General features: G+C 42.3%; 1 pseudogene; it reads right to left on the minus strand.

Moving 5' to 3' along the window:
- Window positions 1-1,758: 1,758 nt before the first annotated feature.
- LOC116669445 (interferon-induced GTP-binding protein Mx-like) lies at window positions 1,759-10,663 on the minus strand (annotated as a pseudogene).
- Between the last annotated feature and the right edge of the window lie 14,565 nt (window positions 10,664-25,228).

Raw genomic sequence — 25,228 nt, forward strand, 5'->3', positions numbered from 1 at the left:
CAGTAGAGGTCTCCTCTGGCCATACCCACTTCCTGTCTCTGCTTAGCAACGAGGAAAGTGTCAAGAGGGGCTGTCAAAGGGGTCAACAACCAACTGTCCTGTTACATAACTGTGAACTTCTCATTTGCAAATATGTCACCTTGTTGAAAATTCAATTCAAGATTCTGTCTGTCATTGAGCAGAATCTAACTTTCATCACCTCAAATGCACCAATGAAGTGTCTGTTCTTAATTTGTTACTTCCTAGTTTATGTGGTGAACAGGACACCTGGCGTGAGTTTTGTGTCTTGCGTGTGTGGTGTGTGTGTGGTGTGTGTGTATAAGGTACAGGTCTCTGACAGCCCTCCGTGCTGCGTGTTCCTCCTATTATCTCATCCTCTCTCCACATGCCGCCGCCAACATCCAATACAATAATTAGCAATCAGTCTCGCCCCGTTGGCTCCATTCACTGACCTCGTACACACAGTGTCACACACGCACACATCGGGCTGCATAATGAAGAGACACCTAAAATGATGGTTTCTTATCTACTCATTCGTTTGTGTATGTGTGTGTGTGTGTGTGCTTCTGTGCTGTAAATCGTCCTTGTAGACTCCAGCTTGGGGACAATAAAGCCCAACACCACTCTGGATGTTGTTCTCCCTCCACACAGAAATAAGATTACATAAAGCAGGAATACAGAGAAATAAAGTCAGGTGGTATAAAGTGGGACAAATAGTCGTAAGACTGAGACAAGGTTGAGCCATGTAGAAAAACATTATTAGAACAAGGAAGGACTGGCACATGGCGGTTGAGCCTGGTATATTCAATTAACACATTTACAAGGATTTAAAATGGTACATAAAACCCCCCACAAGAAATCAGAGGAATTCAGACAGACTATTTTAGACACCTTATTCAACATTCTTTTTTTGATGATGCTGTTTTGACACAAACAACAATTACCCCTCCAGTAGAACTCGGTTCATTACAAACCGTGACAGCAGATTTATGGTTTTACACGGGACACTTCACGTCTCTCTCTCTCCCATCCTAATCAGCTGCATTGTCAACAGCTGAATGTGGCCATTTACTTGGTTAAACCAACCTGTTTCTGCCACAATCTCTATGAGCTATTGTATTCAAACTTTAAATCTGTTCAACGCTTTGCTGCTGTCCGTTGTCATTACATCCACCCAGATCTTCAAGCTTCCTTTAAACCTTCATCAGTGTCTAGACTCTATGTTCCTATATATCCACACCCTCTATACCCCTTATAATTTAACACTGTGATGGAGTCTAATCGCCAAATACTCAACAGAAAAATAAAACTTGCAAAACCCATGAACCTATCATGCACTGTTCATTAAACTTACTTCACTCTTAAACAAAGTCTCTCCTGATTGAAATAGTCATAAGACTGAGGATAAAACAAGGTTAAGCCAAGTAGAAAAACAGGAGTGAGGACTGGTACATAACTATTAGCTTGGCAAGAATTGAATTCTGGGTGAGCTGCTTACACAGTTTACCAGTATCTATGTGTAGGGGGAGGGAGGGGCTGTTTGTTTGGTCATCATAAAGCAGGGGTTATGATTGAAGGGGTGGAGTGGGGGCTGAACGGATGTTGCCTAGTGCTCCATAACTTCTAGGGCCGGCCCTGCGCAGTCGTGCCGTGTTGAGGTTGTGTGTATTCAAGTCATTCAACAACAAGCGTTGCCTTTGACAGGCGCCTGAGGCGATTCTGAATGTAGATTCTGTTGGTATTTATGTCAGAGTCCTCTTAAAGTAGGACTTTCGTTTTCTCCTTGTCCTGGAGCATTTGCAGCATCACCCTCTGCAGCTTGATGGCACAGCCCTGCAACATGTGGTAGTGGATCACCGGGGGGCCCTGGTGAGCCAGACGCTGGCGGGCAATCTGCTGTTTGGAGAGGAGAAAGGGCTGTAACACAAAGCTACCATCTGATCTAATACTATATCTCAACTCCATCTTAACCATCATATATATATATTTACACTGTATGCATGTATACTGTGTCAAAAATGTGTGTGATGTATTAAATGCACAAAAATAAATACGCACAGCATGTGACTCACACTTACTTGATAATGGGATTTAATGGTCCAATCACAAAGTCCGGACTCAGACTCACAGACTTTGGTCAAAATTAGTAAGGGCTTAGGGTTGTCCCAATGCCGAATTTCAAAAGGGCGTAAGGGTTGGAGTACACACCTACCGAGCCATTTCTGAGTCTGCTTCGATGCAGACTTCACCAAGGGGAATTACCCACAGTTCAAAGCGTTCCGATGTTTTTCACAGTGAAATCCATAAATTGCAAAAGGTAAACAACAGCCCGCCCCACAACCACGGAACGGACCGGATCTGTTGTCCAGCTTGTAAACCAAGAGCTTGAAAAAAAATGTGGAATCAGGCAGTCGTCTCCTGGGCCTTGGCCATGTGGAAAGCAACAAACTTAAAAAGAAAATTCCCAAACTGGCAAGTGTCAGCAACATCTTTGATATTAAACGGCGCCATGGTAACACGTGATCTTGTGAAGTGCTGTCCAATTTATACCTATCTGAGCCCATGTGGCCTCGCACACTCACTCACTCTGCACCTGAGATAAGTCTGAGTCCTTGGTCCTCGGGGCTCACTTTCCATCTGAGGTATCCCTAATTTCTTGCTGTATGTGCTGTCCTGAGTGTAAACTATCAACTCCATGTTAAACTGAGTCCTCAGCATGGATTCTACTGAAGTCTCCTCTTTTGCGATGGCTTCAATCTTTATCTAAAGGACCAACACATTTCTTAGCAAAATAATCAACATGTTCTGTCATGCAATAGACTAGCAATAGGCAATGAAAATGATACCCAGCAGTTTTGATCAGGTTAGGAAACCCAACAAGGCTGCTCCCTGTCAACTCTAACAGCTGTTCTTCGAAATGTATAAAAGAAAAAGTACAATTCAGACAAGAGTGAAAAATACAAGATCAAATAATACCTATGCATACATATTCTGTTGACCAGCAATCATTGTAGAATCTTAACTATAAGACATGCCTGTCACTTCCTTGAGTTCCAGGACAGCAGGCTCTTCCAGCTGTTTGATCCACTTCTGGACCATGGCCTCAATGTTCTTGTAGTTGAGGAACCCTGGCAGTTCTCTTTCACTGTAACTTTGTCCACATTGAGCCACCTTACACTCAATATTTAGTTTAGACATAAAAAAGTCAACACTTGGTTAGTAGTGGTCATTAGATAGATACTGTAGATAGATATTTATTGATCCCAAAAAGTGGGAAATTACGGTGTTACAGCAGCACACGTACATTAGTCACACAACACAGAATATGAATATAAATGAGATACTAGTAAAAAATATACATACATACATACAATATACCTGAAATGATAATAATAGGAATAAAATATAAGAACAAATATTTAAATATATACAGGATGGGAAAACAAAATGTGCAACTGCTTAAATAATATGCTAAATATTTGCTAAAATGTAAATGAACCAATTGTGCAGTGTCTAAAAGTCTCATCTAGCACCCAGTGATGACATGTTAAAGAGTTTTATTGCCTGTGGTAGGAATGATTCCTTGTAGCGGTCCATGCGGCATCGAAGCTGTCGGAGCCTCTCAGAGAAGCTGCTCCTCTGTTGGACCAATGGGGGGTGGAGAGGGTGGTCTTACAGCAGTCTGGAGCCGAACCAAAAACTTACTGTACGTATACAAGTTCCCATTATTTTCTATTTGAAATGTAAAATAGCTTGCATATTCCACAGCGAGAAGAAAAATACTACAATAGTAATCTTTACAGATTAGGTTCCAGTTTTGTTGTGTGGAAACCACAGCAAAGACATCAAGTGATGTAATGACCAAGTTGTTGATGCACTCACATGTTCTTCCAGATTGGTTTATGATATTTTTCCATTCCACAAACTCTTTTCTGAGTGCGGAAAAGATATTTAGTCTGGCTCCAACTTGTAGTTCCTCCCCTGCAGTGAAGCTGATAGCACCCTGTGTTAACGCTGTCACTCTCTAAAATATAACAGTATCAGATAAAAGAAGAGGACAAATGAGCTCATTTTGGTTAGAAGGTGCAGTGTTCTGAAAGTGTCAGCTAGGAAACTCACATCAATGGGGAAATGGAGTCTCTGTCACATGGCAGTCCACTGTCATACACTGTATGTCCAGCTGTGTCTGAGTCGTTGTTAGTTTCTTCTTTATCTGCTCTTCCAATGGAGGCAGAGCTCGCTACAAATCACATATGGAATCACCTTAAGTTAGCAGTCATTTGTAGTGAACCATTAAGTTGAAGCGCTAAGTAGTATTCACTTGGACATGATGCTCCAGCTCAAGGGTGAGTTTTTCTGCTAGTTTTGAAAATATAACTTGGCCTCCATTGTAGAGAGTGCTACAGGCAATATAAAAAGCTACTGACTACATGCTACTCAGCCTACTCAGCCTGTCAAACACGCTGGATAACTCATTTGTATTGTTGCCTAAAAAGAATGACAGTGTCTTCTGTGCCTTTGTCCACCAAATCTGGCCCAATTCAGCCAAAGTCCTCTCCCCATCAGGGTCCACCTCCTGTGCCAATTTCCAAGCCTCTCTGGTTGCTATGTCCACGTTGCATGGAGCAACCACCAAGCTGATGGTTTCTTGTTTTGTGATGAACATCTGGAGCAGTCTCTTTATCTGAAAGAAGGTTGTACTAGCACACAAGAGAACAGAACTGTTGGCTGGATGACAAATGGAGATAATTCTTTCAGTCACACCACTAGTGGTGCGATCAGTGTTATTCTACTCTTATTCCAAGTCTGTTATTTCAAGCTAAAGTACCACATGTTCAATGAGGTCAATGCAGGGATGCACCTTCTCCTCATACTGCTGTTTCAGAGTGTTCATGATGGTGACTCCTTGTCTCCTCTAAAAAGAAAATACCAAATGACACAATGTCACAATTAAGTCTAATGTACAACGGTTGCTTTGTGTGCTGTTCTTCCTCCTGTGCTCCTGTGTTCCTGTGCTGCCCGTCCTCTCTCGGCCTATCTGCAGTACACACCTGCTCTCAATCAGCCTCTTTAGTCCTGCCTAACCAGCTCATTCCCTTCACCTGTGCTTCTTTACCCACCTCTCCATCTGCACCTCCTCCCCTCTCACATCACTAGCTAGGTTTCCCTCCACACGTTTTTATCCAAATTGAGTGAGATCAAATGAAAAATGCCTTATGGAAACAGTCAAATTCAATGGAATTTCATGAATGTCAAAGGAAATACGTTCGGTCTCATCGGATTTTATCTTGATCGATACGCGGCTTATGCGATAAACGCTGATGGAAACGTTATTTGCTGAATAAATCTAGAATTGCAATTAAGTTTGAGGTCATGTTATGGTTGCAACCCGCCACAAAACGAAGAAGAAGTTTTAGGAAATTTCCGCCAAGTATTTCCCCTCTCTTATTTCCATAAGGCATTTTTCATTCGATATCACTTAATTTGGATAAAACCGTGTGGATGGAAACATAGCTAGGGATGGGCTAACATTACCAGCTTCTCTTATTATCCATGCTAGCTGCGTGACTCCAGGGTTGATCAGTCAGGTGGTCTGACACTTTGGTCCAGACTGAAATATCTCAACAAATATTTGAACTGCATGGATTGGGGTAAAATTTTGTACAGACATTCCATGGTCCCCAGAATGTATGTAAGACTTTGGTGGTCCCCTGACTTTTCTCTAGCGCAACTGTAATTTAACAGTTTGGGTTTCTTTACACTGAGCATTACATCCGCAAAGCTAGTGTGGCAAAAGAGTCTTGTTCCAACGAAACCTGCTTTAAAAAATGAAGAATGCTCTGATGGGAAGCGGACCACTGAAACAAATCAACTTATGTGACTCTCTAGCCGTCCCTTTGCTGGGTTTGAACAATCACTCTAGCCTCTCATGCCGTGAAATGCTCTCCCAGCAGGTCTAATCAGCTTCACTCCTCCTCAGCAGTGAAAGACTCAACTTCTGCAGCGCCGCTGACGAGTTGAATAAGTCAAAAAAAAAAGAGGGACAGAGTATGAGAGGGTGGGCGAGGGAGCACCTGATGAAAGAAAAAGGGAGAGAAACAAGGACAGGCTGCGCCAAACTGTGCCTTTGTCCTATTGGGCCAGAACCCGCCGGGCGCCGGCGGCAACCGATGACATCACTGTATGAAACACGGAGGGGGAGGCGGGGCCTCTGTTACCTCTTGTCACCCTGGCAACAGGTCCGTGTGTGTGTGTGTGTGTGTGTGTGTGTGTGTGTGTGGTGCGTGTGTGTGTGTGTGTGTGTGTGTGTGTGTGTGTGTGTGTGTGTGTGAGTGTGTGCTTGCATGCTTGTATGCTTGTTAGAGTTATGCAGTGATTGCCTCACCTCTGGCTATAAGTCTGCCGCCAATTCTCTTTTATGCTTTCTTTCTTCTCTTTCTTTGCTCTTTCTTGCTTTCCTCCCTCCATCTGTCCATCCTGTCTTTCCCCCATGGAGTTACACTTTGTCATCTAAAAAAGTGTTTTTAAAACCTGTAATTTTTAAAACACAAAAACCAAATTATTTTCCTGTGCCCGCTCCCGCTTTTCTCTCATATCCATCCCCTCTCCTCATCTTTCTTCACTCCCTTCTTCTCCCGTCCACATGTCCTTTCATCTTCTCTTCTACTTTCCTCCTTTTTCCTCAGGTCTTCCGTTTACCCTCCCTCCTCTTCATTCCATTTAGTATGCAGCGGAGTCTATAGTAAGTAGATTGGTGGTGTGCCCACTTAAAAGGAGTGGAGGAATCACACCACTAATCCCATTGTGAGAGAACAAGAGCAGAGGCAGGCCTGTGTGTGTGTGTGTGTGTGTGTGTGTGCGTGTGTGTGTGTGTGTGTGTGTGTGCATGTGCGCGTGTGAGAGTGAGAGTGAGAGTTAGAGTCCATGAGTGAGTGACATTATTTCTGTATGGAGAAAGTGTGTGTGAAAAAGGAAGAGAGAAAAGTGAGAGAGGGTTATCCTACAGTCAGGTCTGTGATGAGGAAAGTCAGAGAGAGAGAGAAAGAGAGAGAGAGATGGAGATAGAGGGGTCTTTGTGTGTGTGCCCTGTTAAATCAGGCATGTAACGCCAGCTTTTATTGGAAAGCCTCTCTAAGGCTTCTCTGATCTGTACATGAAAGACCGAGAGCAAGAAAGAGGGAGACAGAAAAGGTAGGGAGGAGAGAAAGTGGGAGAAGAAAAGAGGAAAATGTAGAAATGAGAGAGTGGGGGTCCGTCTAAAGAGCATTACATTTTTTTCACTTCCTGGTGAGCTTTGAGTGGTGTTTACCTAATGGTGAAGATGAAAAGGGGAAGAAAGGAGAGAATGACCATGGACTTTCCATTCACACATCTCTACTCTTTCACATCTGCACTGTCAGCTTGCTCAAAGGCACTTCCGCACTGGTTGTTAGTGCTTTGTTCTATGTCAACCAGAACACAGAAGGAAAAAGGAAATCTTCTAAGACTCTCCAAAGTTAAGCGACACAATTTGTTTTACACATCTACTCAATGTCTTTGTTAGGTAAACGCAAAATTACAGCTGTGATTCTTCCTGCAAAGACAGTCTCAAAGAGAGAAAGACAACAATGAGGAGGAACACTTCAGAGTGAGGACAGATCAGAGTCTCTTCTGATCTCTGGCCTTAAATGAAGTCTTTCTGTCCTTTCCAACCTTGATTTAAATGCTTGCACCGTGCCAACAGCGGCACTTCTTTATTGTCTTCTTTTGTTCCCTTCATCGCTCCCTATTCTCTCCATCACCCACCAGGCGCCAAACACACTTGTCTTTCATTCCTGACACTCTTGTTTTCTTCTCTTCACTCCCACCACTCCTCGCCCTGTGGGAGGTAGAACAAGATATAGAGGCTGAAGTGACATTGTTAACGGCTGTCCTCTGAGCTCACACACACACACACTCACACACACACACACACACACACACACACACACAAATACAAACATAAGTGATCCGTGATCAAACAAATTCAGGTGACTGAGCAACGAAGGGACACAAATGCACAAAAACGCTTTTAGACACACACACACACACACACACATACACACACACACACACACACACACACACACACACACACACACACACACACACACACACACGCGCACACTCCGATCCTTAGCACTCTTCCGTCTGCTGTCAAGAGGGTTTGTTCCCACGCCGTAGGGAGTGTGTCACATGAGCAGCCAGCTGTGTGTGTGTGTGTGTGTGTGTGTGTCTGTGTGTGTGTGTGTCTGTGTGTTTGTGTGTGTGTCCTCCAGCCACCAGCAGTGCAACCCCCTCTGACCTTAAAACACAGGTTTAATCCCCAAGGAGAGGCCCCAAGGGTCCCAATACACTCTCCAACACACACTCACAATCAGTTACCTCAGGACAAAATTAGCCAGTGTCACTAACAGAATGGATTAGGTTATTTTAAATGCAATATGGTGTGTGAGTTAGCTATTGTCTTGCCAACTAATCCATTAAAGTGACCACACAGGTCCCATGGTACCAGCATCTATCATCCTGAGCCCCGACTGGGCCATTACTGTGTGGGTGAGTGGGTGGTAGATACATGACATATGTTGGAGTAGTGAGAATAATACAGTATTTAAATTACTTTGTGGCCAGTGTGGGGTTGTAGAGGGAGAGAGTCTGTAATATTGATAAAAAAAGCCCTTGTCTTCTCACGTAAGCTGATTATTTGGGAAGTGTTTTTGGGGTGAATCGAGGAAGAGGATTTCCAAAAAGGATATAAGGGTTTGAGAGTTGTTTTTGAACATGGGCATTAATGCCGTTTTAATCCCATTGTTATGAGACGTTTGGGCTTTAAGGCATCAGTGTCTCAGTTGACTGGTTACGGGGTGTCAATGTGTTTTTGTGAAACTGTTCCCGTCTAGACAGATGACATTTGTCGCAATATGCTTATTTGTGTCAAATGCTCTAATACCTTGAAGCCAATTGTTAAGGGTTTGATGTTGTTTGGATATAGTTTGAGCCCTAACAGAGCTTTGTGCATTATAGCAGGAGGTGTTTTTATCTTGGAATACTGCAGGCTGGGACCAGTGGCTGCTGTGTATGGTTTACCTTGCTTTGTTCAGCTTCCAGTTAATCAATCAAACATTTATTTATATAGCACTTTACAGCAACCAGCAGGTATCCAAAGTGCTTAACATCAGAAACCAAGAGTAAAAACACACATCATACAACAGAAAGAGTAAACATAGAAAACAGTCAAATCAGAAAAGGTTGCAAAGAAACAGAAGAATGAAGTTGTCACACCACTGCTACATATTAAAAGCCAGACTAAACAGATACATTTTGAGTTTGGACCTAAAAAGATCTACGTCTGTAAGAGTGAGAATATCAGGGGGTGACTAGGTCAAGAGTCTCGGGGCAGCAACTGCAAAATCCTGACCCCCCCACCGTTTACACCTGGACCTTGGTACTTCTAATGACTGTACTGCTGATTTGAAGACCTCAATGACCCGTTGTGCTCCAGCAAAGTTAAAATTTCAGGCAAATACTCCGGGGCCACACCATTTAAGGACTTGAAAACAAACAATAAAATCTTAAAATCTATTCTAAAACGCACCGGGGGCCAATGCAGAGTGTAGAGAACAGGAGTGATATGTACATGTATTCCAGCTGGTGGGATCAGTACTATGCTTGTTTTAGAGGTACAACTGAAAGGAAATGCACCTGTAATGTTGCAAATAATCCTTTATTGTACATTGTGAATGTACACAAGTACAAAAAAAAAACTGTAATAATGGCAGTTTTCCTTTTAATCTCTGGGCCCAAACTAAGCTTTTGAGATGCATGTTAGTGATGTGATGCATACAGATATGGTGTCACTTTCCATTAGACAGTTTCATCATTATATAATATAAGATATAGTGATCTAACTCCCTTATTAAAGTGTCCTCTATAATCTCACTCATACTACAGTCTGCAAAATCTGCACCGAACTTTAGTTTCCTTTCTATGTGATACACTGAAACATTTAAATGGTCATGTAACCGATCTCACCCGGAACATGCATTACCACTGAGAAGATTAGATTTGTGTGTGTGTGTGTGTGTGTGTGTGTGTGTAGGTGAACAAGTAAGAGCAGACAGGTTTGTGCTGTAAAAAACAACAAAGCATGTCATTCATCTGGAAGGTGGTTTTCTTTTCAGACTCTTTGTCTTCGTGTTAACCGACAAAATCTTTGATAGTAGATGAACCAGTGTTGTACTTGTAAAACTCCATGGACGCTTAGTCCAGGACATGTGATGCTCTCTGTAGAGTATATTCACAGCAAGCAGACACACCATCAGTCATTTCACAGCACCTGAGCACAGATGATGTACCCAACTTCTTTATATTTGTACATTGGTGCCAAAATCAACAGATGCCAAATAGACAGAAATAGAAACATCTGGAGGGTGCCTTCATCCTCGCCGTCTCCCTCATTGGTCTGACAGGTTGGGCGGCCATCATCACAGTTGCTGTTGACAAGCCTCTGTCCTGAACCCACCACCACGCGGATGACCATCTCGCTGATTGCTGATTGCTGATTGAAGTGGCGTTCACAGCGCTGCAGTCGTGCTGGTATATAATTAATCTCAAGTGTGTCCGACAGTTCGGTCGAGGCACACATGATGCAACAGGTTGTCAGCGTGCACACAAATTAGGAGACAGACAGAATTGGTCCTGTGCATGAGCATGTGAGTGCAGAGCAACCCACTCTTGATTTTATTTGTGTTACCCCTGCGGTGCTTTAAACTGTATTGGCTATTCAGAAAAGCTGTTCAATTTCCCAATAGGTCGTGGGTGCTATTCATGTCTGTGCCAAACCCTTTGTGGCAGTTTGACAGCACAGTTGTAGCAGCATTATTTTATTCTATTTTAATTATTATTAGTAGTTTCCACAGTTTGAGTGGCTGGTATTGATTCAATGCAACTGTGCACACACTGTCAGTGCTTTAAGCTACTTTACCTTCCATTAGTCGGGGTAGCCGGATCAGATTGATTTTGGCAGTGTACCGACAGTGCTTGTATTGTGTTTAATCAGATGGCTTTTCAGCTTTATAATATGATGTTGTACACTATTTATACTTCACGTACACTATATTTGGAATCGTAAAGCAGTATGAAAGGTATTTACAGGTAAATAATAGTGATGAAAATGACATTAAGAATACTCTTAGAAGAAAAGGGAGTCAGTACGGAATAGGACAGTGAAACTGTGTTTCATTAGGTCTCAGCGCTTAGACTGCTCCGAAATGTGAACCTTAATAAATGTAAGCAGGTGCTGGTTAGAGCAGAACAGAGTAAAGCAAAAGTCACCTCACCTGTCTATTTGGTGGTACACTACACAGTAAAATGCATACAAAACACAAAGTTGTCTGCACAACCCTATCCCTAAATGTCAGAAAGCATTGATTGTGAGCTTGTGAACAGGAGCCCACAGGCAGTTTCTGGTTTTGTTTGTGTCTCAACAAAGATAAAAAAAACTGACAGTGTATTTAAAGGTCAGAATTGAAGAATAAAGGGACTCTGTGTGTGTGTGTGTTTGAAAATTTTGGGAAGGAAAGAGAAGTAGGGTAGAATTAAAGTAGACTGACTTACTTTCAATCTAGAAAAACAACATTTTTGATCCTCCGGAGAAGGAAAAGAAAGCAACATAAACACACATTTTCATTTTTTTGTGTTATGATACTGTTTTTGGTTCTGGTTTATTTTAATTTTTTTATTTCTCTCTCCTCATCTCTGCAGAGCATGTGTGTTGCAATGGGCATGGCTGATTTCTCCAGGCAGCAGACGAGGAACACCCCCTCACCTCATCACCCACTCGTCATATTGGAGGTACTAATATTATCGACTTCCAAATCCAGGGAGAGGATGCCACACGTTTTTCAGAGGAAGTAGGCGCTTGTGGTTGGCAAAGCTTAAACAAACTCAGATAGTGTACAGTGTAGAGAGCAAACTGGGGCTCTTGGAAATAAAAAAAACCTGATTGAGAGTCACTTGGCTACACCTTGATCATCTCAATGATATCATACAGTTAAGGTGATTAAAGACGACATCTGAATAACTAACTTTGACCTTTACAACACAACGGTTGTCAATGACATGGTGCTGCGTCATCCTCGCCTATCCACATACACCATGTGGTCATATGCCTCCCAACCTTTGTAGAATTTAAGGTCTGCCGCTGTGTATGTGGTCGCTGTGGAGAAAACCAGGTGGTCCAAGTCCGTCCCTATATGCCTTTACATCTTGGACGCTTTTCTTGTGGTTTGGACATGGCTATATTCACGTAGATTCCAAGTGCACAATACTCCATTGTACTCCGGTCAGTTGTTTACACCGAGTGCCTCCAATATGGCCGCGCATCCAGGTTACTGTCTAGAACGTAAGGTCGGTGAAGACCCTCGCCTATATACGCCTGGTCTTCGCGCCAATACTTTGCCAGATAGTTCTGTCATGTTCAGTAGCCCTGTACAGTCAGCTTGTTCTCCTGATTTTCTTCTTGTAGAAACGGTATTTTTTGCATCAAACCTTTGCTTATTCCCGTTGATTTACTTGTGGATTTTTGTGGACGCAGCTCTACATGTGTGCCTCGCTGTCGATCCAGTTCCCGTGTCTCCACGCCTGTTTTTCCACTCCGAGGACATCTCCAGATGGCCAGCTCGCTGCCACCACTGCTCCAGCTCAATATGCTTTGTCTTCTTGTGCAAATATCAAACAGATTATTGATTTAAAGTAGAAGCTGTTTGCTGATGGTTTATTTTTTCTATTTGTGTGTGTGTGTGTGTGTGTACGTATGTATATGGTAAAGGACCTTTCTTATTAGAGTTAGTAAATAAGAAAAGATGTTTCTCTTTTTTGCACAAGACACTTCTGGATGTGCATGTGGGTTATTATCTGAGTTGGGTGTCTTTGAGGCTTCAGCCTGCGGTTGTACCCATCTTGATAACCCTAGCTAAGTTTAAAACCACTTGTCAATCAAATTATCTGAAGTTTGGTAAAAACAACTCATGTGAATAAAGCTGGTGAAAGTGTGTTTCCATCCAACAGCTATAAAGTGAATAAAAACCTGTCAAAATCAAATTGGTATGTTGATTTGATTTTAGACATTTTAATGTGTTTCCATTATTTTGCACTAAATCGCACAACATTCAAGCAAGTTTTTCTAGACAAAATGGATTGCGCTGTCTACCAACACATGATCAATATTGCACAAGTTGTACTAGTGCTTATGTGCCAGCTGATAGCAACATTTCAAGCTATAATAAGAAAACAACAACGATATCAACACAACGCTATGATGATGCAGATACAACTTTTTGAGATTCTCCTGTGAGCGCACTACCATTTACTCCGGAACGCGACGTTCCCAACCGCTTGTCCTAACCTTTGTTGGCCATTTCCTGATAAATTAAATTCAAATCGTCTCTTGTCTCCTCGTCCGTCCACTTCCATCTGTCTTTGTTGACGCCCGCCATGTGTGCAGACAGAGCGGAAATACTGGGTGGAAATGAACTGACCCTTTGTCTTCTTCATTTTATTGCAACTCTAAAATGACCTAAAACTTAATTGCAATTCATTATTTATTCAGCAAATAACGTTTCCATCAGCGTTTATCGCATAAGCCGCATATCGATCAAGATAAAAATCCAATGAGACGAAACGTATTTCCTTTGGGTTGATGTTTATGAAATTCCATTGAATTTTGGTGTTTACATAATGCATTTTTCATTCAATATCACTTAATTCCGATAAAAACGTGTGTATGGAAACTTAGCTCCTGTAAGGTTGCATCATATATGTTAAATATTGTCTTATTCTTTCTGATTGAAGGTCAAGGTACTGGCGATGCTAAGCTGTGTTTGGCTGGAGTAGATCATGTTTATTCCTTTGCTTTTAGCCAGTATCAATACGCTCAGCCATAAATACATTTGGACAGTCAAAGGAAATCTACTTAATCTCAAGGACAATATCCTCTGCTGCAGTATTCAGGCTTTTAAATACATTTATATTTACAGAAAGACAACCCTTTTTCTCTCACCTGGAGACAATTTTAAAACAACTTCTGTTCAAACTAGGGCAGACAGTGGGTTTCTCATGGTGCGTCAGTCCTGGTTAGATTACTAGTTAAATCTTAGACAATGTACCAGCTGTAGACCTCTCTCCCTGGGGTAAGGGGAAGACTGAACTGAAATGCACAAGACAGGGGCGACACATTAGGGCGGGGACAGGTAATCACAAGGGCAGGGAAATAAACAGCAGGAAGTAAAAAGACAACACAAGGCAGAACAGAGAACTGGAAACGCATGAAACATGACAACACACAAAAACTCTGGGACTCCCAGATAAATCATCTTTCTATTAACCCTCCTGTTGTCCTCGGGTCAAATTTGACCCGTTTACAAAAACTTTCTTTATCAGAACAATTACAAAAGAACGTCGAAAAAAGGGACAAATGTTGAAAAGAAAACTACAAAAACGCAGGAAAACAATCAACAAAAACATTCTTTTTTTATATGCTGAAAAAGTGACCAACAAAATCAGAAAAAGTGACAAAGAAATATAAAAAACATTGGAAAAAGTGACAAAAAATTGGTAATTTTAAAACAAAACATAAAAAAAAACAAAAATGGGAAATAAAATTGACAAAAAACGTCAAGAAAAGTGAACAACAACTGTTGAAATTTCTCTCTCCCTCTCTCTCTCTCTCTTGGCCCCCCACACACACACACACACCCACACACACACACACCACACACACACACACACCACACACCACACCCCACACACACACACACACACACACACACACACCCACACACACACTTCTTGTCTTTCTGCAGAATGAGCTACTGGTGTTGGATTTAATCTCAGTCTCAATCCACAGGCACTAATCGTCCAGATTATAGACCCCTCACTCCAGTACACACAGGCAGCACACATTGCGTTATTGCAGCATCTTCATTATATGTGAAAATCCCCTCTGAGGGATACGGCTCCCCCAGTGTTTGCCCACGTGACACCAGCTGAGACATGCACACATACAAAAACAAACATTCTCACAATGTGCAATAATGCACTGTATATCCGTGCATAATCTATGCATGATACAATGATGCATGCATGTCTATCATCAAAATGCAGCATTTTCCCAAGATCAACCATGTGACGTAGTGTTGATTTTGCCCAGATTGAGGCATTAGTGCACACACACTCATACATAACTGCACACAAATGATTAAGGTGATTAAGTATTAATCAGTCTCAGTGTCAGTCATAAGACACCACATGTCAGTGGAATGATATTAGGATTTAACAGATACACATGTATGCATGTGTTGTGTAAACACATGTAGTCTGTTATTATGTACAGTAGACACTGGACATGGGACACATATAATCCCTCTGACCTGGTAAAGAGAGAGAGATAGGCCCAAAGACACATGTAGATAATATCACAGTGAGAACCCCCAACTCAAACGAGCAGCATCAATAGCATCTTTTTCAAATTAATTGTACATAATGTAACTCAGAAGGAGAAAAGGTTTTTTTTGACACATTCAGGTCTCTATGTTCTGTTGAATAAGTTAATGTTTCCATCTTGTTTCTTGTTTTTGTTGCTTCTGGGCATTAAAAAGGCTTTGAATACTGTATATTTGCAATAGGCTGCTGCAGGTTCTGTGAGGGCATTGCTCTTTCACTTTACATCATAACTACATAATTGCCCTTTCTGTGTTGAAGTGGTACTCTATAACAGCAAACACAAGCAAACTTGTTACCGTAGCTTAGCTCAGTTGCTAAAAAGACAATTTACTGTGCTACATCCGCATGCTTCCATGTAGCAGGCTGTGTTCACATGTACATACTTACAAAGGGCCTTAATTTCAAAAAGGTAGTGTCCTAAATCACACACTGACTGGAAATGACAGTCTCAATATTTGGTAATTTCAACTGATAGGTGGAATATTTAAGCATGTAGGTTTTCAACTATATTTCATCTATCCTAAGGATCTTCCACAGAAGGTTTAGTTTGAGGTAACCCGATCCCACAACTGAGAATAGATCAGAATGTTGGTATCTAGTAGAAGGGTCTTACAAATAAAGTGGTTGGAAGGTAACTCTGCATCACAGAAATAGATAAGCTGGCATGTGTTAGGACAAGAAGTAAAGTTATTCTGATGTTCAGAGAGACACTCTGGGTACCCCGTGTGTGTGGCTAACCAATTGTTGCCCACTAAAATATCTGCCTGCTTGTTTTCTTACTTCAGTTTATTAAAAATGTTCATTGTTCAGTTCCATTTACGTTCATTGTACATTGCAGTTTTTTGCTTGTGTGGTCCCCCGGTTTCATGTGAGGTGGTTTTGGTAAGGCAAAGGGAAGGCAAGGCAGCTTTATTTGTATAGCACCATTAAACAAACAGGCAATTCAAAGTGCTTTTCACGAAATCAGTTTACAGATAAAACACAAGTACAAACAGTTTAAAAATCATAAGCATTAAAACTAATAAACACATGAAGGACCCGTTAAAAACAAAATAGAAAAAATTAGGGACACATAAACACAAGAATAAAAGTTCAGTGCGCATAAGAAATTTAAAGAAATGAGCAGTCATTAAAGAAAGGCCCGCATCAAAAAGAAAGGTCTTCAGCCTTGATTTAAAAGAACTGAGAGTAGCAGCGGACTGCAGGTTTCTGGGGTTATTCCAGATTTGAGGAGCATAGAAACTGAAAGCTGCTTTTACCCTGTTTAGTTCTGACTCTGGGGACAAAAATAAAGGGCCTGTCCCAGACCTGAGAGGTCTGGGGGTCATAGTGTAGTAGCAGTCAGAAATGTATTTTGGACCTAAACCGTTAAGGGATTTAAACTGCAAATACTTTGAAATCAATTTTTGAGACACAGGAAGCCAGTGTAAAGATTTCAGAACTGGAGGGGATGTGATCCAGTCTCTTGGTCTTAGTGAGGACTCGAGCCGAGCAGCGTTCTGAATCAGCTGTAATGTCTGATTGATTTTAGGGGACCGTTTAAAAACCCATTACAGTAGTCAAATCTACTGAAGATGAAAGCAGGACCGTTTTTTCCCAAATCCTGTTTACACATAAGCCTTAACCCTTGATATATTCTTTAAAGGTGATGTAGGCTGACTTTTTTTATTGTCTTAATGGGCTTTAAAATTCAGGTCGGGTCCTGAATTACACCCAAGTTTTTTGGGTTTGTCTGTGTTTTTAAAATGGGTTTTTGAAGCTGAGCGCAGACTTTTATTTTTCCCCTTTTTTTCCAAAAAACAACCACCTCGTTTTTCCTTTATTAAATTTTAGAAGTTCTGGCACATCCAGTCGTTAATTTGTTCGATGCATTTAGTCAGTTTTTGTATTGGACTATAGTCCCCTGGCGATAAGGTTATGTAAATTTGTGTGTCGTCCGCATAACTATGGTAACTTATTTTGTTTTTCTCCATAATCTGAGCCAGTGGAAGCATGTAGATGTTAAACAGAGAGGGCCCCAGAATGGAGCCTTGCGAACTCCCCCGTCATATTTGTACGCTCAGATGCATACTTACCTATAGACACAAAGTAATCCCCATTCTTTAGGTAGGATTCAAACCAGTTTAGTACTACAAGCAGAAAGTCCTACCCAGTTTCCAATCGGTCTAGTAGTATGTCGTGGTCGACCGTGTCAAATGCAGCACTGAGATCGGTAATACTAAGATTAAATTTTGCCATTATCTGTGTTAAGGAGGATGTCATTAAAGACTTTGACAGAGCCGTTACAGTGCTGTGGTGTGGTCGAACCCGACTGAAAGGTATCAAAACTGTTGCTTAGTGACAAGAAATGGTTGAGTTGTTGAAGACTACTTTTTCAATGATTTTACTTAAAAACGGAAGGTTTGATATGGCCTATAGTTGCTCATTAGTGACTTGTCTAGGTTGTTCTTTTTTAAGAGTGGCTTGATTACTGCAGTTTTCAGGGCCTGTGGAAAGATTCCTGAAAGAAGAGATGTGTTCACAATCTGTAGATTGGGGTCCCCCCCCCCATTCTGCTACAAAACCAAGATGGCAGTCATTAAGGTGAAACGTGTCCAGCGTTCCACACTCAACTTTTTAGACAGTTATGACGCAGCATCCGGGTGCTTGGTGTATGCATTTTGATAAACTTGTCAATGCCCTAATGCACTGAAATAGCAGTGCAAGAATGCAAATAGAGACACAGCACAAGTTTGTACAAGACGTATTCTTACTACGGACTCCTGTTTCATAAGTGTCTGCAAACCAAACTTTATTTGTGAAGCAGTTTATACTCCTCATACAGAAAAAGGTTAAATTAAAGACAAAAGTGCACACAATAAGCTATGATAGCTTCCCCCATTTTGGACTCGCTGTCCCCCGCGCAAAGATCATGACTGTCAAGATGGCTTGCCATTGGTCAACAGCTCAAATTTGCGTCAAATTTAACCAAAAGTGAACCATAATAGAAACTGGCAGTAGAGAGTGTGCGCGTGGACTTCCGTTATGGCGTCTGACTGAGCAGCTGCAGGCTCTGAGCTCCGACCAATACACTCCACATTTAGATATCTAGACCACTGCTAATAGATCTTTTGCTCGAGCAAACTCTCTGGGAGTCAATTCAACCTGCCAAGATGCCGAGTAAACACAATTAAAAACGAAAACTTCCGCAAAGAGGGATCCGAAGGCGAGGCTAGCAGCGAAGTGGAAACCGAGCACGTGGAGGAGGCTAACGCTAGCTCCCAGACTTCTGAGCTAACCTCCTGGAGGCGATTCAAGCCTTGAAAATCACTTTACCACGCAAACTACGGGAAATTATAACTTCGATCAAGAAATTAAAGACACAATTGGAGTAATTCCTCGAGAGGCTTTCCTCTGCGGAATCCCGCATTAGCAACCTGGAAGACGGCGTCCCCCTGTTATCCGGCAAAAACTTTCCCCCCAAAAAAAAAAATTCCGGAACCCCGCTTTTAAGGGGGCAGCTTAAAACAGAAGCCGGAGATCCAAACCCAGGCTCGTGGGTTTTTCCACCCAGGGGGACAGAAAAAGGGGACATCGCTGCTTTTCTGGAAAAAAAAACCTTGGGGGTGACGGGGGGTTCCCGGGACGGGACGCTTTTCCCCTCCCCCCCATACGAGCGGGGCCCCAGGGTTTCAGGGCCCGAATTTTCCCGGGGGCCCGGGTCGCGGGGATCATCAGAAATTCCCTTAAAAATATCCCGGGCAAGAAGGGGGATGACTGCAGCCCGTTGGGAAAGGAAAAGGGGATTAAACGGGCCCCCGTAGTTTTCCCTGACCTATCCGCGGGAAATGGTAAAAACGGAAACCCCTAAGACCATTTTAAAAAAAAATACTCCGATGGGAAAATAAATTTGGGGATATTCCCAGCAAAAATGAGGATTTTTTAATGCGGTAATTCGTTTTCCCCGTCCCCAACCCCAAAGGGGGGTGGAGGAAATTTTTACAGGAAAAACAAAACATCAAAATGACGGGACCACACTTACACGCCGAGTTGCGTATGCAAATTTTATAAGGATCCAAAATTTTTGTCGGTTTATCCTGGAAACCCCCAAAAATTTTAAATAAAACTCCCCCCCAAAGCCGGGGGGGGTAAATAATTCTTGAATTTTTTGGGGGGGCCCCGCGTTTTAAAGTTTTGGGGGGCGGTTTTTGGGGGGGGACGTTTTTCTGCTCCTTTTTTTTCCCAGGGTCAGTAGCATAACAAAGCACAGATAGAGGGGAAAGGGGGAGGGAGGGTTCCCCTGGTGGGGAAACTTTAGGAGAGGTTTTTTTGGGTTTTTAAAGGTTCAATTTTTTCAAGTTTCAAAAGTTCGTTTAGGTGGAATGTGCAAGTTTTCCCACAGTTGAGACAAAAAACAGAAAGAGATGAAAGTTGACATTTAAACAAATGATTCCCGGTCCTTGTTTAGGACTCCGGAATTTTTTTGGGCCCTTTGAAAAAATTTTTAAACCAAAAAAATAATGAATAAATTAAAAAAAATACCCTCCAAAAGTGGTTTTTTTTCCAAAAAAACCCATTTGCTTTCAAGCGAATTGCAAAGGGAAAAAAGAAATGGGGCCCGGTCCAAAATTTTTACTATTCTTTTCCCAAACCCTCTAGGGGGCGTGGCAAATTATCCATAAAAATTTCCGTTTTTATAAAAAAGCTATCATTTACCCTACTGGGGGATTCAAAAAACCAAGCCTCACTGATTGGAAAACCCAAAAAATTTAATTTGGTTAAAAATGTATTTTTTCCCGATTGTTCCCTGATTTCTACAAAAATTTGTTTCTCTCTTTCCCGCTTTTCAGGTTTATGTGATCTTTTGGGGGAGGGGTTTTAATTTTACTTTTGATCCGGGTCTCGAACCATCATTTAGGGGTTTTGATTTGTCCCCCCCTAAAAGTACCCGGGTTTTTCAAAATTTTTATGTTGAATTAAAATTAAAGATTTTCTTAGAGTCCCAAAACCAACTAAGAAAAAAATTTTCCTGCCATCAACCTCCCATAATAGCTTTTAGCCCTATAGATTACTTTTGATTTCAAATCCTTGGTTACCGAACAAAAGTGTGTCTACAAAAAACTATTGATCTCCGCCCCCCCACAGCAGGGTTTAAATTTTTACCCATTTGCGTTTAAAAGGAATCCATTTGGCGTTAAAAAAACCCCCCTGGTTTTCAAATGCCCAAAAATTTTTGAAATTGGTTTGAGATAAAATTGGGGGATTCCTTTTGCCTTTTAATTAAACTAAACCCCAGCATTAATTTTGAGGGGAACCTTAAGGCCTTTTTACGGGGGCAGATGATAAGCCCCAAAAAAAATAAAACCAAACAAAACTGTCAGGAAATGCTAAAAAATTTAAGAAAAAATAAAAGAAAACGGACTTGGAGGGGAAATCAAAGGGTCTTTAAAAAAGGCAACAAGAACTTTCAAAAAGGAAAAAGCAAAAATACAAAACTATCCACTAACCCAAAATTCACAGAGATTTCAAATTTAAAAACCCCCTACTAGATCAGGGAGAAAAAGGGGGGAAAATTCCCCTTCGGGGGCGCATTTTTTTAAGCTTGCAAATGAGGGGGCAAAAAAATGAAATTAAATGGAAAAGAAAAACCTTATCCTCCCAAAAAAAATTGGGTCTTTTTAAAGGGTTTTTACTCAAAATTAAAGGGGGAAAGGAACATTTCCCAAGCACACTTGGGCTCCTTTCTTTAAACGTAAACAAACCCCCACTTTGGAAAAAGGAAATCGGACCTGGATGCGCCAAAAATTTTAAAATTTAACTCTCAAACCCCAATAGAAAAAACTAAAAACCAGGGGAAAAAAACCCCGGGGCCCCCGAAGGGATGCCTTTTTACCTTTTAAATATTAAAACCAAAAACGGCAGCCCCCAAAAAGCTAGGGAAAAATTAAACCCCAAAAAACGGGCCCCCTTTCCCACGAATGCAATCATAACCCGTTTACCTTTAAAACCCGGGAAAAACTCCCCTTAGGCGAATCTTTTCCGACCCAACCACTTAAAATAAGAAAGGGCCCAAAAAAAAATTTTAAAGTTCAACAAATTTTGGGGGAAAACTTTTTTCCCCCCTTTTGACCCTGGGTCAGAACGGGTTTATAAAAAGGGGGGCAAGGCCCCCAACCGGGAACCCCTGGGCTGAATATTTCTTACAGGTAAAAATGAAAACCCCGGATACAGCTTTTCGGCAATTGGGGGCCGAAAAAAGGGATTTTAGAGGTTTGGGAAATAGTTTCTCTACAAAGGGCCCCCTCCAAATTGGGGTTTTTTTGGGGGGGGATTAAAAATTGGGGGTTAAAAACTTAAATAAACCCCCGGGCCCCCGGGATAAAAAAAACAGGGGCCCCAAAACCTTTAAAAACCGGTAGGGGACCGTTTAGGGGTTTTCCCCCCTCCCAGCTTTTGGTGTTTTTTTTGGGGTTTTTTTTTTGGCCTTTTGGGTAAGGGCCAAAGGAAATAACCAACAAAAAACTGGGGCAGGATTAAAAAGGGGGTTCCAAAAGGGGCTATTTCCCAGTTTAAAAATTTTTAATTGGGGGCCCAAAAATAAATGGGGGCCCCCCCCAATTTTGGGAAACATCAAATTTAAATTTTTTAATTCCGGGTTTAAAGGGGAACCCAACCTAAACCGGCCATCCATTTTAAAACCCTAAGAAAAAACCCTCCCAAACAACAACACAGGTTGGGAAAAGAGATTTTTACGGGTATGGGGGTTTAGGGGGAAAAGAAGATTGGGTTTGGGCTGGACAAGGGCCCCGGTGGTTTTAAAATGGGAACGCGGGGTTTGAGGGGCCCACCGGGGCCAACTAGGGGGGGTTAAAAATTCCAAAAGGAAAGGCGCCCAACCTTCCTTTTCCCCACCCCCAACCCCGAAGGGGGTTTTTTCAAAACAAAAACTCCTAAAAAACCATTGGGGGAAAAACAGACGGCCGAACGGGGAAACCCTTAAAATACTTCCATAAAAGAGGTGGGGGGGGGGCCAAACAAGGGGGATATTTTGGGGGGCAGCCCAAAGGGGGTCTTGGGTTTTCCACCGATATGCGGGGGAAAAAGAAAAAGAATGCCCCCCTTTTTCCCCCAACCCAACAAACCCAAGGGGAAAGGGGAAAGACTTAAAAAAAAACACCAAACCCATTTGTTAAAAAACATCCAGGGTTTTAAGGGACAAAACAAAAATGAAAAAAAACCAAAACATCCCCAACTCCCCGATCTGGGGGAAAAAAAAAAAAAACCCCTTTTTTTAAAAAAATTTTGGGGCGGGGGGAATTTTTTAAAAAAAAAATTTGGGGGGGGGGGAAAATGTTAAAAAAGGGAAAAATTTTTTTTGGGGGGGTTTTTAAAAAAAATTTTTTTTTTTAAAAAAAAAAATTTAAAAAAGGAAAAACCCCCAAAAAAAAGGGGGGCCAAAATTTTTTTAAAAAAAAATTAAACCCCCCTCCTTTAAAAAAAAACCCCGGGGTTTGGGGAAAGGGGCCAAAAAGGGGGGGGAAAAACCGGGGAAAAAACCCCCCCCCTTTTGGGGGTTTTTACGGAAAAATTTTTTTGGGGAACCCCCGGGGGGAAAAGGGGGACCCAACTTTTTAAAAAAAAGCCCAACCAAACCCAAAAAGGGGAAAAAAAAAAAAAAAAAAAGGGGGGGGGGGGGGGGGGGGGGGGAAGGGGGGCCCTTTGGGGTTTTGGGAAAAAGGGGCCCACCCGGGAAAAAAAGGGGCCAAAAGGGGGGGGGGGTTTTGGGGGGGCCCCCCCTTTTTAAAAAAAAAAAAAAGGGGGTTTGGGGGAAAAAAACCCCGGGGGAAAAAACCAAAAAGGGAAAAAAGGGGGGAAAAAAGGGGGGGGGGGAAAAGGGGGGAAAAAAAAAAAGGGGGCCAGGGGAAGGGAAAAAGGGGGTTTTTAAAAGGGGGGGGTTTTGGGGGGGGCCCCCGTTTTGGTTGGGTTTTAAAAGGGGGGGGGGGGGGGGGTTTTTTAAAAAAGGGGCCCCCTTCCCCCCCAAAAAAGGGGGCCCGGGGGGAAAAAATTTTAAACCCCCCCCCCCGGGGGGAAAAATTTTGGCCAAAAACCCCCCCAAAAAAAAATTTTTTTTGTTGGGGGGGGGGGGGGGGGGGGGGTTTTTGGGGGGGGTTTTTTTGGGGGGGTTTTTTTTTTTTTGGGGGGGGGGGGGTTTTTTTTGGGGGGGGGGGGGGGGGAAAAAAAAAAGGGGGGAAAAAAAAAAAATTTTTTTCGGGGGGGTGGGGCCCCAAAATGGTTTTGGTTTTTTTTTGGGGGGGGTTTTGTTGGGGGGGTTTTTTTTGGGGGGTGGGGTTGGGGGTTTTTTGGGGGGTTTTGGGGTTTTTCCCCTTTTTTTTGGCATGTTTTCCCCCCCGGGGGCCCCCTCTTTATTTTCAAATTTTTTGGGGGGCCCCCTTTTCCCCCAAAAGGGGCCCCCCCGGGGACCCCCAAAAACCCCGGGGGGCCCCCCCCCTTTTTCCCCCCCGGAAAAAGGAAAAATTTTTCCCCCCCCCCCCCCCTTATTTTAAAAAAAAGGGGGGGAAAACCCCCCCTTTTCCCCCCCGGGGGGGGGGCCCCCCAAAAAATTTTTTTGGGGAAAAAAAACCAAAGGGAGGAAAGCCTGAGATTAGTTTTCTTTCTATAGGGCGTGGGTCTGTTACTTCATTTTAACCCCAATGTACTCGTTTGCTCAAAAAGGTATGGCTCTACACACGACGTCGGGATGCGAGAATCAGGAGCAGGGCCTTCACCTCAACCTAGCCTGTGGACGTGATAAACTCTGGACTAAGTCTCACATACCCCCCGAATAAATCTTAAAAATTTTGTCTCACAGTAAAAACTAATGCTGGCCACCTTGATGTTTAAATTTTTAAATGTTTGTTTTTGTTTGTTTGTGTTTTGTTTTTTTGTTTTTTTTAATTATGTTAGGGGTTTTGTTCACTTGTGAGTATTTGTCTGGTGCTTTTGAATGGAAAAAGAAAATAAACAGATTTTTAAAAAAAAAAAAAGGGGAGTGTGCGCGTGAGAGATGGAGTGATGCCAACGACTGGATGGTTCAGCATTAGATTCAATCAAGCGTTGTTGTGTGTGGGACCTTCTACAACTCAGGGGTTGTGTGTGGTGTGTGTGTGTGTGTGTGTGTTTTGTTTGGGGGTGTGTGTGTCTGTGCATGGATGCGCACTTGGCATGATTAATCGCGACGATACTGATTGCTCCGCTATCTCTCTCTGTTTGTCATTCTTTTATCCTCTTTACTCAGCCAATCAGTCTTCTTAAAAGCAGTTCACCACCATGCACACAGTCTGCTCCACTTCACAACCCAGTCACGGACGCCCATTCATCTGTCTCACTGAAAAAAATGTCAGCTAGTGTTAACGCTCACCTCTTGCCCTCCTTTCTCATCTAGAGAAAGAGTTGGCTGAAGCCATCTCATATCAGCATTATTTCCACATATCCAGCCACTCTGGTCCACTTCTCACTTCCAGCCACGTCTTTGCTTCTATCCAATGTTGCAGGCAGGAGGTAAAGCATTACCCTACAGAACATGTATACCAGTTTTTAGGTTCTTCAATGAAACTGCCATGTCTAAAATGTCAGCAGTAATGTAATTCATAGTGCTGCTGTTAGCCCCTAAGCTACACCATCTTCTGACACAATACCATTAGTTTCTCACTTTAGTATACGAGTTGAGGCT

The sequence above is a fragment of the Etheostoma spectabile genome, chromosome 19 (genome assembly GCF_008692095.1).
Source record: "Etheostoma spectabile isolate EspeVRDwgs_2016 chromosome 19, UIUC_Espe_1.0, whole genome shotgun sequence".
Taxonomy (NCBI): domain Eukaryota; kingdom Metazoa; phylum Chordata; class Actinopteri; order Perciformes; family Percidae; genus Etheostoma; species Etheostoma spectabile.